This window comes from Phyllobates terribilis, unplaced genomic scaffold, assembly GCF_046119375.1.
Source record: "Phyllobates terribilis strain yellow unplaced genomic scaffold, ASM4611937v1 Scaffold_9__5_contigs__length_417890890, whole genome shotgun sequence".
Lineage (NCBI taxonomy): Eukaryota > Metazoa > Chordata > Amphibia > Anura > Dendrobatidae > Phyllobates > Phyllobates terribilis.
Window position 1 is genome coordinate 102,218,075 of NW_027362769.1, and position 12,020 is coordinate 102,230,094.

General features: G+C 42.4%; 1 protein-coding gene across 6 annotated transcripts in view; it reads right to left on the reverse strand.

The window, feature by feature from the left end:
* OSBPL6 (oxysterol binding protein like 6) overlaps positions 1-12,020 on the reverse strand; it is a 310,483-nt gene that overhangs the window by 280,033 nt on the left and 18,430 nt on the right. The gene's annotated exons all lie outside the window — the stretch shown is intronic.

Sequence of the window (12,020 nt, forward strand, 5' to 3'; positions counted from 1 at the left end):
TCTAACAAGCCTAGGAGCAGAGACATCATCTGCCTTTACCCAGGAGTTATCTTCGGGACCGAAACCCTTCCAGGAGACGAGATACTGTAATCTCCCTCTTTGCCATCTAGAATTCAAGATACGAGAAATTTCATATTTACCGTCTTCCACCACAGGAGGAACTGTGACAGTGGCATCCCTATCAGATACATCAGCCTTTTTCAACAAGGAAACATGAAACACAGGATTAATCTTCCAGGAAGTAGGGACATCCAACCTAACCGCAAACAGGTTAACAACCTAAAGCACTTTAAATGGACCCACAAACTTAGGACCCAGTTTCTTAGAGGGAATCCTCAACCGCAAGTTCCTTGAGGACAACAAAACCATGTCACCCACAGTAAACAAAACCTCCTTACGTTTCCTGTCAAAATACTTCCTGGACTTCTTGTTAGCCTCTTGAAGGTTGCAACGTACACTAGTCCAAACTCTCTCCAACTCACCGGAAAAATTCTCCTCCTCCGGTACCGCCGACCCCAATTTGTCTCCCAGTACAAAAAGAAAAAGGAGAACACCCAGATGAGGAGGATGCATGATTGTTAAGAGCAAATTCTGCGAGAGGCAGAAACTCTGACCACACCTCTTGATAGTCCGCCACAAAACAACGCAAAAACTGTTCTACATCCTGGTTCTTTCTTTCAGTCTGTCCATTAGACTCAGGATGATACCCAGACGAAAATGACAAATGGACTCCCAACCTGTCACAAAAAGCACGCCAAAAGCGAGCCACAAACTGAGGTCCTCTATCAGAAACAATATCCGTGGGAACGCCATGAAGCTTGACAATCTCCTTAACAAACGCCTTAGTGAGTGTCTTGGCGCAGGGCAACTTAATGAATGGAACCAAATGACACATCTTACAAAAATGGTCCATGACCACCCAGATGACAGTGAATCCCTCAGACACAGGCAGATCAGTAATAAAATCCATTGTGAGATGCGTCCAAGGTGAACTAGGAACCTCCAGAGGGCAAAGCAACCCCGCAGCAGGAGAATGTGAAGCCTTTGACCTAGCACACAAAGTACATTGATGACTTCTTTCTGCCATCCAGGCCACCAAAAACTCCGACTGATAAGTCTCTTAGTCTCAGAAATTCCTGGATGACCTGCTAACCGAGACTCATGACACTCCACAAACAAATCTCTCCTAAAGGTTCTAGGCACGAACAACCTCCCATGGGGAGTGTTAGATGGAGCATCATCTTGAGCTTTCAGAATCCCATTCTCCAAAACGGAGTCCAATGCCGCCACCACAACTTCTTTCTGTAAAATGCTCTCCTCCTCCTCGGCACCGACCGTAGGAGAGAAGTTGCGAGATAAAGCATCGGCTTTAACATTCTTAGTACCAGAGATATAGGTAACAGAAAAATGAAACCGAGAGAAAAAAAAGTGCCCACCTAGCTTGACGGGCATTCAAGTGCTTGGCAGCATCCAGATAGATCAAATTCTTATGATCTGTGAAAACCTGAATAGGAAATCTAGCGCCTTCCAAAAAATGACGCCAATGTTCAAACGCGAGTTTAATAGCCAGCAACTCCCGATTTTCAACATCATAATTCAGTTTGGTTTTTGAAATTTTTTTTGAAAAGAAGGTACAAGGATGTACTCCATCCCTGTTCTCCTGAGACAAAACTGCTCCGACCCCCACCGATGAAGCATCGACCTCGACCAAAAAAGGCTTGGTCTCATCAGGCTGCATAAGGATAGGGGCAGAACTGAACCTCTCTTTGAGATACTCAAACGCTTCAATGGCCTCAGTAGTCCACTGGACCGTATTCGCAACTTTCCTGGTGCGATCGGTCAGCGGCTTAACAATTACAGAAAAATTCTTAATGAATTTCCTGTAATAATTGGCAAAACCCAAAAATCTCTGTATAGATTTCAAACCAATAGGCCTAGGCCATTCCTGCACAGCCTGAACCTTCACCGGGTCCATCTCAAAGCCCTCGCTGGAGACAATGTAGCCCAAAAAACTAATTTTCTGCACAGCGAACTCACATTTCTCCAGCTTAGCAAAGAGCGAATTATCACTCAATAACTGTAAAACTTCACGTACACTCTGCCAATGGGACTCCAGATCTGGCGCATAAATCAAAATGTCATCTAAATACACAACCACATTCTTACCAATCAAAGGCCTCAGGATGTCATTAATAAGGTTCTGAAAAAATGCAGGTGCATTGGTAAGACCAAAAGGCATCACCAGATTCTCAAAATGACCTACCGGAGTGTTAAAAGCAGTTTTCCATTCATCACCCTCCTTCACTCGTAACAAATTGTATGCCCCCCGGAGATCAATGTTAGAGAACCACTTGGCCCCCACCAACTGGTTAAACAAGTCAGGAATTAACGGCAATGGGTAGGAATTGCGTACGGTAATCTTATTAATTTCACGAAAGTCCAAACATGGACGTAAACCGCCGTCCTTTTTTTTAGCAAAGAAAAATCCAACGGCCACAGGCGACTTAGAAGGTCTAATGTGACCAGCAGCCAGGATAGTCTGCATGTACTCCTCCAAGGCCTTTCTTTCAGAGATAGTCAGATTAAACAAGCGACTTTTGGGAAGAGTAGCACCCGGAACAAACTCAATGGCGCAATCATAATTCCTATGAGGAGGGAAAACTTGCGACTCCTCCTCCGTAAAAACCTTCCAAAAATCTTGAATAGGTACAGGTAATTCCCCTTTTTCCACAGCCGCAATGCAACCATTACAACATTTATCATAGCACTTCGGACTCCAAGACTTTATCATATTAGTAGACCAGTCCAGCAAAGGATTGTGCAGTTTTAACCAAGGCAATCCTAGAACGACCGGAGAGGGTAAATTATCTAATACAACCAAGTCCAAAATTTCTTGGTGAAGTCCATTGATAGTGAGGGGTAATGCAGCAACCTTGTGAGTAAAACATTTCAAGGGAGTGTTATCAATTGCAATCACAGAAATAGGTGATGACAAAGGTTTGGATTTCAATTTAAGGTTTTCCAAAAACCCTTTATCAATCACATTAAGTGTTGAACCACAATCCACAAATACCAGAAATTCAATCAAATTTTCCAGCAAAGTAGTACTCCCAGAAAGAAATACTCCTGCAGAGCGTAAACAAGCTATACGGGCGTAACTGACCTTTTTTTTTTCTTTACTTAAACGAAGCTCACAATACTTAATCAAATGGTCAGCTTTCCCGGTCTCTTTCCTGAGAGCGGAGCGACATCGCCCCAACCTCCATCGGTTCTCCGCCGTCTGATCAGATTTTCTGGGGACTAGGACCTGGCATTACAGGAGTCTTTACTTCATTCTGCCTAGATCTAAGCCTCCTATCCACACGAACAGCTAATTGCATGGCATCCTGCAGAGTCTCAGGTGCGGGGAATGCAATTAGCAAATCCTTAACCCTTTCACTCAGACCAGCAAGAAATAGACATTTCAGAGCAGGATCATTCCATTTGACTTCTGAAGCCCATCTTCTAAAGTGTGTGCAATAATTTTCAACATCACCTGACCCCCGATTCAAACGCCTGAGTTCTGCCTCAGCAGATGAGATTCGATCAGGATCGTCATATAATAGACCCATAGCTGAAAAAAATTCTTCTACCAACCTTAAGCATGGATCATTAGGTTGGAGAGAAAAGGCCCAACCTTGTGGTTCATTGCGCAAAAGTGACATAATAAAACAAATGCGCTGTGATTCATTCCCAGAGGACCTTGGTCTCAAACAAAAATATAACAAACAAGCATTTTGAAAGGAAAAAAAATCTTGCTGTTTACCATAAAAAAACATCAGGCAGTCCTACCTTGGGTTCCACAAAATGCGCTCCAGAACAGCTACTCACGTGTTGCTGGAGCTCGGCCACCTCCAGAGACAATCCCTGCAAGCGTTGAGCCAAATCCTGGACGGAAGCCATACCGATCCCCGAATTTCTTTCCTTTTAGTTTTTTTGGGCTAGACTTACTGTTATGATTTGCAACAAGTACTAAGGAAAGAAAGGGGAAAGCTGTCCCTACAGTAAGACTAAGCTGAATCCCTACGATGCAGCGAGCTGCCTGTTCCTTGTGAACAGACCCGCCTTAGTCCTCGGCTAGTTTGAACGAAGACTTATAGCATAAAGGAAAGGGGTCCCTAAAAGAACTAAGGACTGGAACAAAAATGGGACACCTCCTGAACAGAGAAGGTAATTGCAGAACACAAAAAGATAAACGGACAAAAAAGGTACTAGAGGTCCCAAAAGGACCAAGCAAACTGACAGAGAAAGGCACAGAAGCACCTGGGTAGCAAAACAGTCAAACAACACTGAAGTCCAGCACAGCCAAAAGGGCGGAGCTGGAATATAAAGGCAGATGGTCATGTGACCACAAAACACAAGATGGAAAAAAACAAACAGGAGGGTTCTAACAGAAACAGAGCTTGATACAGTCAGGGTTGTAGTCACTGTCTTAAGCTGTTCAAGTACAGGGTATCATAAACCTGTTGACAGACTCTAGAATGTATCACTTATGTTAATTTTAATAAGTAAAACTAGATAGTTACATAGCCTTTTTTTTCTAATCATTTTTTATATTCTTTGTATATGAATAGAGCGGATATCTTGCCTAAGGTGCTGTTACCAGCATTCACAGATAAGATTTATTGCAGACATTGCGCACCATGGTAGCAATAATCTAGAGACATTAATTGACTTTCATTGAAGACTTTTGTAAGCATGCTCTGTGAGCTGTGCATTTAAACACACATATGACAGAATGACATACAAAGTCTATGAATATATGAACATCTCCAGACGGAAACTGAAAAGTAATCTTGAAGAACATGGAGTATCAGCCTAATATTAGGTTGGTCAGGGTGAAAACTGCAAGATTTCAGGTTTTTTTTTTTATTGAAGATAGTGATTGAAAAAAAATGGTTTTAAAATCAGGTTTAACATAACAATTAAATTTTGTTATTTCCAAAACATTAAGTGATCCCTTATCTGCACAACAGGGTATAACTTACTGATTTCTGTAGGTCCGACCACTGGGACTCTTTCAGATTCCAAGATTAGTGCCCGGAAATCAAGGAACCGTGATCTGCAGAATCCAGTCTTGAATGAAGCGAGGGTGAGCCTTTTCAACCTCTGCTTCCTTCATCTATGGAACTACCGGAGATAGCCCAGATTAGCGATCAGGTATTTCCAGCAGTCCCTTAGATAATCATATAGACCAGTCATGTGAATGGATGTCCCCAAGTCTCTTATGCGAATGTGTGATGAGATGACCAGTCTATTCACTGTCTATGGGAATGACAGAGCTCGGATAACCTTTTTTAATTCCGGTCATGGTCACAGTCATAGCAGTCATACCTGCCCTTTTGTCTAAGGCTCCTCACAACAGAAACAGTATTATTCATGGAACATGATTGCTGTGTGCCCTGTTACAGATTTTGCATAGGGAACGAGGAACTTCAAGTGATTTTAAAGAGTTGTCCAATTCCTAAAATCCTACCTCAAATTTCCCACTTATTAAAAGTAATATAATTTACTGTTATTAAAACCCCCTACCATTCCCTAGATAGCCTCATTTTTTTTTCAGTTCCCAATGACATTTTGTTTGCAGCTCCCAGCATGCATGGACTTTCTAATGACATCCACTACAGGGGCTGTTTCTGCTGTGTCCTCCATCCACCCTTCCTCCTAGAATAAAATGTCTCAAAATGCAAATTCATTGCATTCCCACAGCAAACAGTGGCTTTCTTAATTGCGCATACGGGGATGGGTGCAAAGGCCATTGTTGTATGATCAATAAAAAAAAAATTTGCCCTGGGCATGCACTGTGCCTCTGATGTGAGACTTTGCACAATAAAAGGAAGGAGGGGTGGGAGACGAAGCAGGAGCAGCCCCTGGAGAGAATGTCACTGATGACATTCTGTTGTAGACTATGCAAGTTGGGAGTTCCGAACGGAATGTTATCGAAAGCTGAAAAAAAAACAATCAAGAAACCAGAAATCTATGGAGTGGTAGGGAATTTTAAAGGACCACTCCCACAGATTTTGTATTGCTCCCTCTGATAAACATTATTAATGTCTGTGCAGCGTGTGCACAACAGTCACGGTCCTCTGCCGTTTCCAGCGCTGCTCCGGTTTTCTGCCCATCATTGTGATTATTTAGCTCACCCTGCTTCTTCTGTGTGGACCGGAAGTTCCATTCCAAATGTCAATCTATGAGACACATAACAGAAGCTCTCATAGACCTACATTACGAAAGGAACTAATGGGGTCTGCAGTGTAAAGCCGGCCTAGCAAATGATGCAGGAGAGGAATGAAGCTGCGCTGGAAACGGGAGGAGATAGCAATGGTTAAGTATTATAACGCATATACTGTAACACATTATTGATGGCTAACAGAGGAAATAATAAAAGAACAATAAAAGAAAAACTGCCTGTAAATACCAGGAAATTATAGAAATGCTTATTTTTAATACATGAGAACTTTGAGATCGGATTTTAGGTAACAGACAAGCCACACATATTTCAAAATCCATACATAAGCACCAGCAATATTGTAATGAATGAGTTAATGCTTTTATCGACTTGAAATGCTCATTGTGTCATCTGGATTTATTCCTGGAAATGGATTGTAGATGACTTAGGTTTAAGTTGCAGTGACAGCAATTGAGCTCCTTCAACTGCTAAACAGGAAATCATCCTAGAGATAATAAAGAAGACATTTTCCATTAAAAATAAAGACCTGAAACATAGACCAAAAATAGTCAGTGGAGTACAGGCTGTGTTGGTACCGTGTAGTCTGTCAGCGGACCACACACATAGGCTGACATTGAACGGTTCAGGTCTATGGCTCAGGCATGAATTGGCCATTAAAGTAGACCGTAGCCATGAGTCATGCTTGCCTAATAACAGTCCGCATACTGCCAGCTTCTCCTTATACACGTCAACAGACAGAAACTTGGACGGCAGATACATGGAAACTTCTAGATTGTGAGTGCGCCTAAACTATGTGAATATGATCAACATACTTTGACCTGTACCAAAGACACTGCTGACATGTTTGCTTTCACCCAGTACTGCTTCTTCATTGCCCTATTTTTGGCTGAAATATGCTGCAGCCAGATGTTTGCTGGAAGTCAGTAGAGAAATATTAAAGCGGTCTTGTCTTCCACCCCTTACTTTTAAATTTATGAGGCTCTAATGTGTTAATAAATAAAAAAATAGCATATAACCTACTACAGCTACGGTCTCTTCTCCTACTCTATCTGACTTTCCATCCCTTATTGGCTGCAGCCAATCAGTGACTGCAGCGGTAATGCTTCATCCTTGCAGTCCATCACTAGTTGCTTGTCTTCTCAGAATGTAGACCATCAACAACTGATATCTATTCTTAGGACATGTGTTAATCCATTGAACAATCCAGGGGGGTGGTCCAGTCCGAGGGTTGTCGCTCATCTTGGTCCAGTGCCTCCCTTCTTCTTGCGATGCCGTGCTCCTTTTTGCTCCTGTGGATGACGCGTCCCAAAGTCATCCACACAGTCTCCCCAGCATAGCGCTCCTGCGCAGGCGTACTTCTCTGACCTGACGAGGGCAGAGCAAAGTACTGCAGTGCACAGGTGCTGGGAAAGGTCAAAGAGCCCCGTTGCCTGCGCACTGCAGTGCTTTACTCTGCTCTCGTCAGGGCAGAGAAGTACACCTGCACAGGAGCGTGATGCCGGCGAGACTGTGTGGATGACTTAGGGACGCGTCATCCACAGGAAGCAAGAAGGAGGAAGGCAATGCAAGAAGAAGGGAGGCGTCGGACCAAGACCAGCGACACCCCTCGAACCGGACCACCTCCCAGGTGAGTATAAAAAAAAGCTCTTTTTCTTATCTTTCAGGTCGGGTTCAGGGCTTATATACAGCATTATAGAAGCTGTATATCAGGCCTGAAAGGTGGTGACCATATCTTATATCGGCCAAACCTGGTGACAGGTTCGCTTTAAAGAGAGCTGTGCTGTCCTAGTCCAGTAAGCTAGAGCTGAGTACACCTGATCAGTGGGGGTGGAGGGTATCGGACCCTCACCCATTTAATATTAATGATCTATTATATAGGTGATCAAAACCCATGTAATATATACGTATAGATTTTTGAGAATCCACTCTTTACTTCAGACATCCCAATCATTGATTTTAAGGCCCCATATAACATTCTGCAGTATATTGCCATAAGAAGATAAATTGCTTTAAAGGGGTGTGCGAGAACATTGCCAAACCATGAGAATGTGTTGTGTGCATACTGTCTTGATTCCCCAATGCAAGCTGGAAATCACGCAACCTCACGTATGCAATTTGTATACTTGCGGTCATATGCCGACTAGACTCATCCAGCTTCTCTCAATTAATTTCTATTGAGAAAAGCTGAAAGCGTCTAGTTGACATGTGACCGCAAGTATACAAATAACAGGACAAGCCACTCGCAGCAAGAAATCATGACAGCATACACACCGCACGCCATCACGTTTTGGCAGATAGAGTGACTGTAGACTTTTATCCCAAGACTGGACAACCCCTTTAAGAAACATATATGCTATGTATTGGGGTCAAGTGTATCCAAAGTCAGCCTCAAATAAGTAATTGGTTTATGACTGCCTGTTATAGGAAAAAAAGCACAGAAAATAAGAGGTGACTAATGTACAGACCACAGTAGGTTATGATTTTGGATCACAGCCAAGGAGAAACTTATTTAAGTCTGGTTCTAGGGGATAAAACGCTGCAGAGAACATCACATCATAACTTCCATAGATGGAAACTTTCTAAACAAACTTGCTACAAAAAATGCAATGTTAGTAATGAACCAGACTAGGGAGGATGGACTCCAGCCAAAAATGAATTGAAAGGAGAGTGAAGGTCCAACCGTCAGTCCACATGGGCAGGGTAGGGAAAATATGTCATGAATTTGAAAAATGTAAAAATGTTACTCAATGTGTTCCATGGCGACACCGAAAACAGGAGAACATGACATATCACTGCTGTCTCACAAGGAGCAGCAAACATTAGTAGTCCTGTGTCTGGACTGGATGATGTGAACTACAGCTGATCAGACATGTATACAGCAGACACAAACCGCTGAGAGTTGTAGTTCTGCAACAGCTCAACAGCTGGGGAGTCTAACCACCACCACAATCACTTGTCGAAGGGGTTTTATTTGCATCAAACTTAAATCGTCCAACTGCTTGATCTAGATGAAAAAATACTAAAAAAAATGCTGCTCCGGTGTCGCCTCTCCACTGCTCCCTGACAGTCTTTGTTGATGACCTGTGTACAACATGTGAAAAATACAGTGGATCACTGCTGACCTAGACAGCATAAATCCGCTGAGCCCAGTGATTGGCTACACCTGTCACGTGCTGCGGCCGTGTGAACAATGCCCAGAGGGGGCAGCAGAGAGAGGCGGCCCCTGGGGCCCCTACTGAATACTAGAAGAGCGATATTGAGCCCTCTATTCTTTCTAATTGACGGAGAACAAACATGGACAGGTCCACTTAATTCTGTTTTTGTTTTTTTTCGTCAGACCAATATACATTTAAAGGGTTTTCTGATTTCAGAAAACAACTGTTAAACCGGCAGCAGTTTGTTTTAAAAAAATAAATGTCCTTCACTCACCTTCCCCAGGTCCAGCGCTGAGTCTCCGCTGTTTCTCCAAGTGTCTTTTGTTGTCCGCAGCGCTGACGTCATGTCGACAGTGTTGAAGCCAATAACTGAACTGAACTGAATGGCTCAACTAGTGGAGAGTCACCGAGCTCAGTGATTGACTGCAGCGCTGTCAATCTGACACCAGTGCTGCGGATAATAACAGACATCTGAAGCAGTGACGGAGACTCAGCTCTGGACCCAGAGAAGGTGAGTAAAGCACAGTTTGTTTTTTTAAACAAAAAGGCAGCCAAAGAACAGGGGTTTCCTGGAACTGGAAAATTCATTTAAATATGACAGCGAGGCACAAAGCGAAAGCAAAGTAAGGGCACATCCACACAACAGTTTCCATGTTTTTTAGCCACAGGTACGTGTGAGGTCAGTTGTAAAAAAAAAAAAAACAGATCAAAGATCATAGAATGGAAAAATCTGTGTATGAGTGCACTCTACAGGCACATCTCACAAAATTAGAATATCATCAAAAAGTTAATTTATTTCAGTTCTTCAATACAAAAAGTGAAACTCATATATTATATAGAGTCATTACAAACAGAGTGATCTATTTCAAGTGTTTATTTCTGTTAATGTTGATGATTATGGCTTACAGCTAATGAAAACACAAAAGTCATTATCTCAGTAAATTAGAATACTTTATAACAACAGCTTGAAAAATGTTATTAAAATCTGAAATGTTGGCCTACTGAAATGTATGTTCAGAAAATGCCCTCAATACTTGGTCGGGCTCCTTTTGCATCAATTACTGCATCAATGCGGCGTGGCATGGAGGCGATCAGCCTGTGGCACTGCTGAGGTGTTATGGAAGCCCAGGTTGCTTTGATAGCAGCCTTCAGCTCGTCTGCATTGTTGGGTCTGGTGTCTCTCATCTTCCTCTTGACAATACCCCATAGATTCTCTATGGGGTTAAGGTCAGGCGAGTTTGCTGCCAATCAAGCACAGTGATACTGCTGTTTGTAAACCAGGTATTGGTACTTTTGGCAGTGTGGACAGGGGCCAAGTCCTGCTGGAGAATGACATTTCCATCTCCAAAAAGCTTGTGGGCAGAGGGAAGCATGAAGTGCTCTAAAATGTCCTGGTAGACGGCTGCACTGACTTTGGTCTTGATAAGACACAGTGAACCTACACCAGCAGATGACATGGCTCCCCAAACCATCACTGATTGTGGAAACTTCACACTAGACCTCCAGCAGCTTGGATTGTGGCCTCTCCACTCTTCCTCCAGACTCTGGGACCTGGATTTCCAAATGAAATGCAAAATTTATATTGCATTTACTTAGTGTCAGTGACTGCCTTCTGGACATCTTTCAAGTCAGCAGTCTTCCCCATGATCGTGGAGCCTACTGAAACAGACTAAGGGACCTTTTTAAACGCTTAGGAAGCTTTTGCAGGTGTTTTTTGTTAATTATTTTAATTTACTGAGATAATGACTTTTGAGTTTTCATTATCTGTAAGCCATAGTCATCAACATCAACAGAAATAAACACTTGAAATAGATCACTCTGTTTGTAATGACTCTATATAATATATGAGTTTCACTTTTTGTATTGAAGAACTGAAATAAATTAACTTTTTGATGATATTCTTATTTTGTGAGATGCACCTGTAGATAGCACACTGACTCATTACAGCATAGGCTTCTGATAATACATCCATTTTTCTGCAGACTGATGAAGATATGTCTGAATTTGGTTCAATTGGCAGACCAAACTCACACACTTCAATGAATGGGTCCATGGTGTAAACAGGGACGATATTGGTTCTGCATCCATCTACTTGTAATATGAATATCTCATAAAACAGAATAATGACGGGTGTGTGATAAAAGAGGGGAAGAAACCAATCACGACCTGCGACATTTCTAGCAAAAAAAGTTTTTGCTATTATATAAAAGTTGTGAATCACATGAGATCTGCACTGCTGAACTGTAACAAAAGTCTCCAGACGTCACCGATCACAGAAGATTGACTCCGTACTGTACTTACTGCGTCAGACAGGTAATTGCAAGCTTGGATGAAAGCTAGTGTATGTCTGAAGAACTAGCAAGACGTTGTGTGAGTTTCTTACAGTATCCTTGTACAGACACAGTGAACAAATATGTTATATAAGACAATCTAGGTATAATTATGTCAAAACAGAAAGGAATACAATGAAGGAAGTCAATGTGGCAATTCTGGAACTGCCAAAAGAGCAGCTGTGGTAGACCACAGGCTACACCCTCACACATATAACAGCAGTAGTACCTAACCTGTTAATGCTGTTTGATAGATAATTAACTTAAAGGGGCCTTGTCATTGTAATTTTTGAATTTACACTGAGT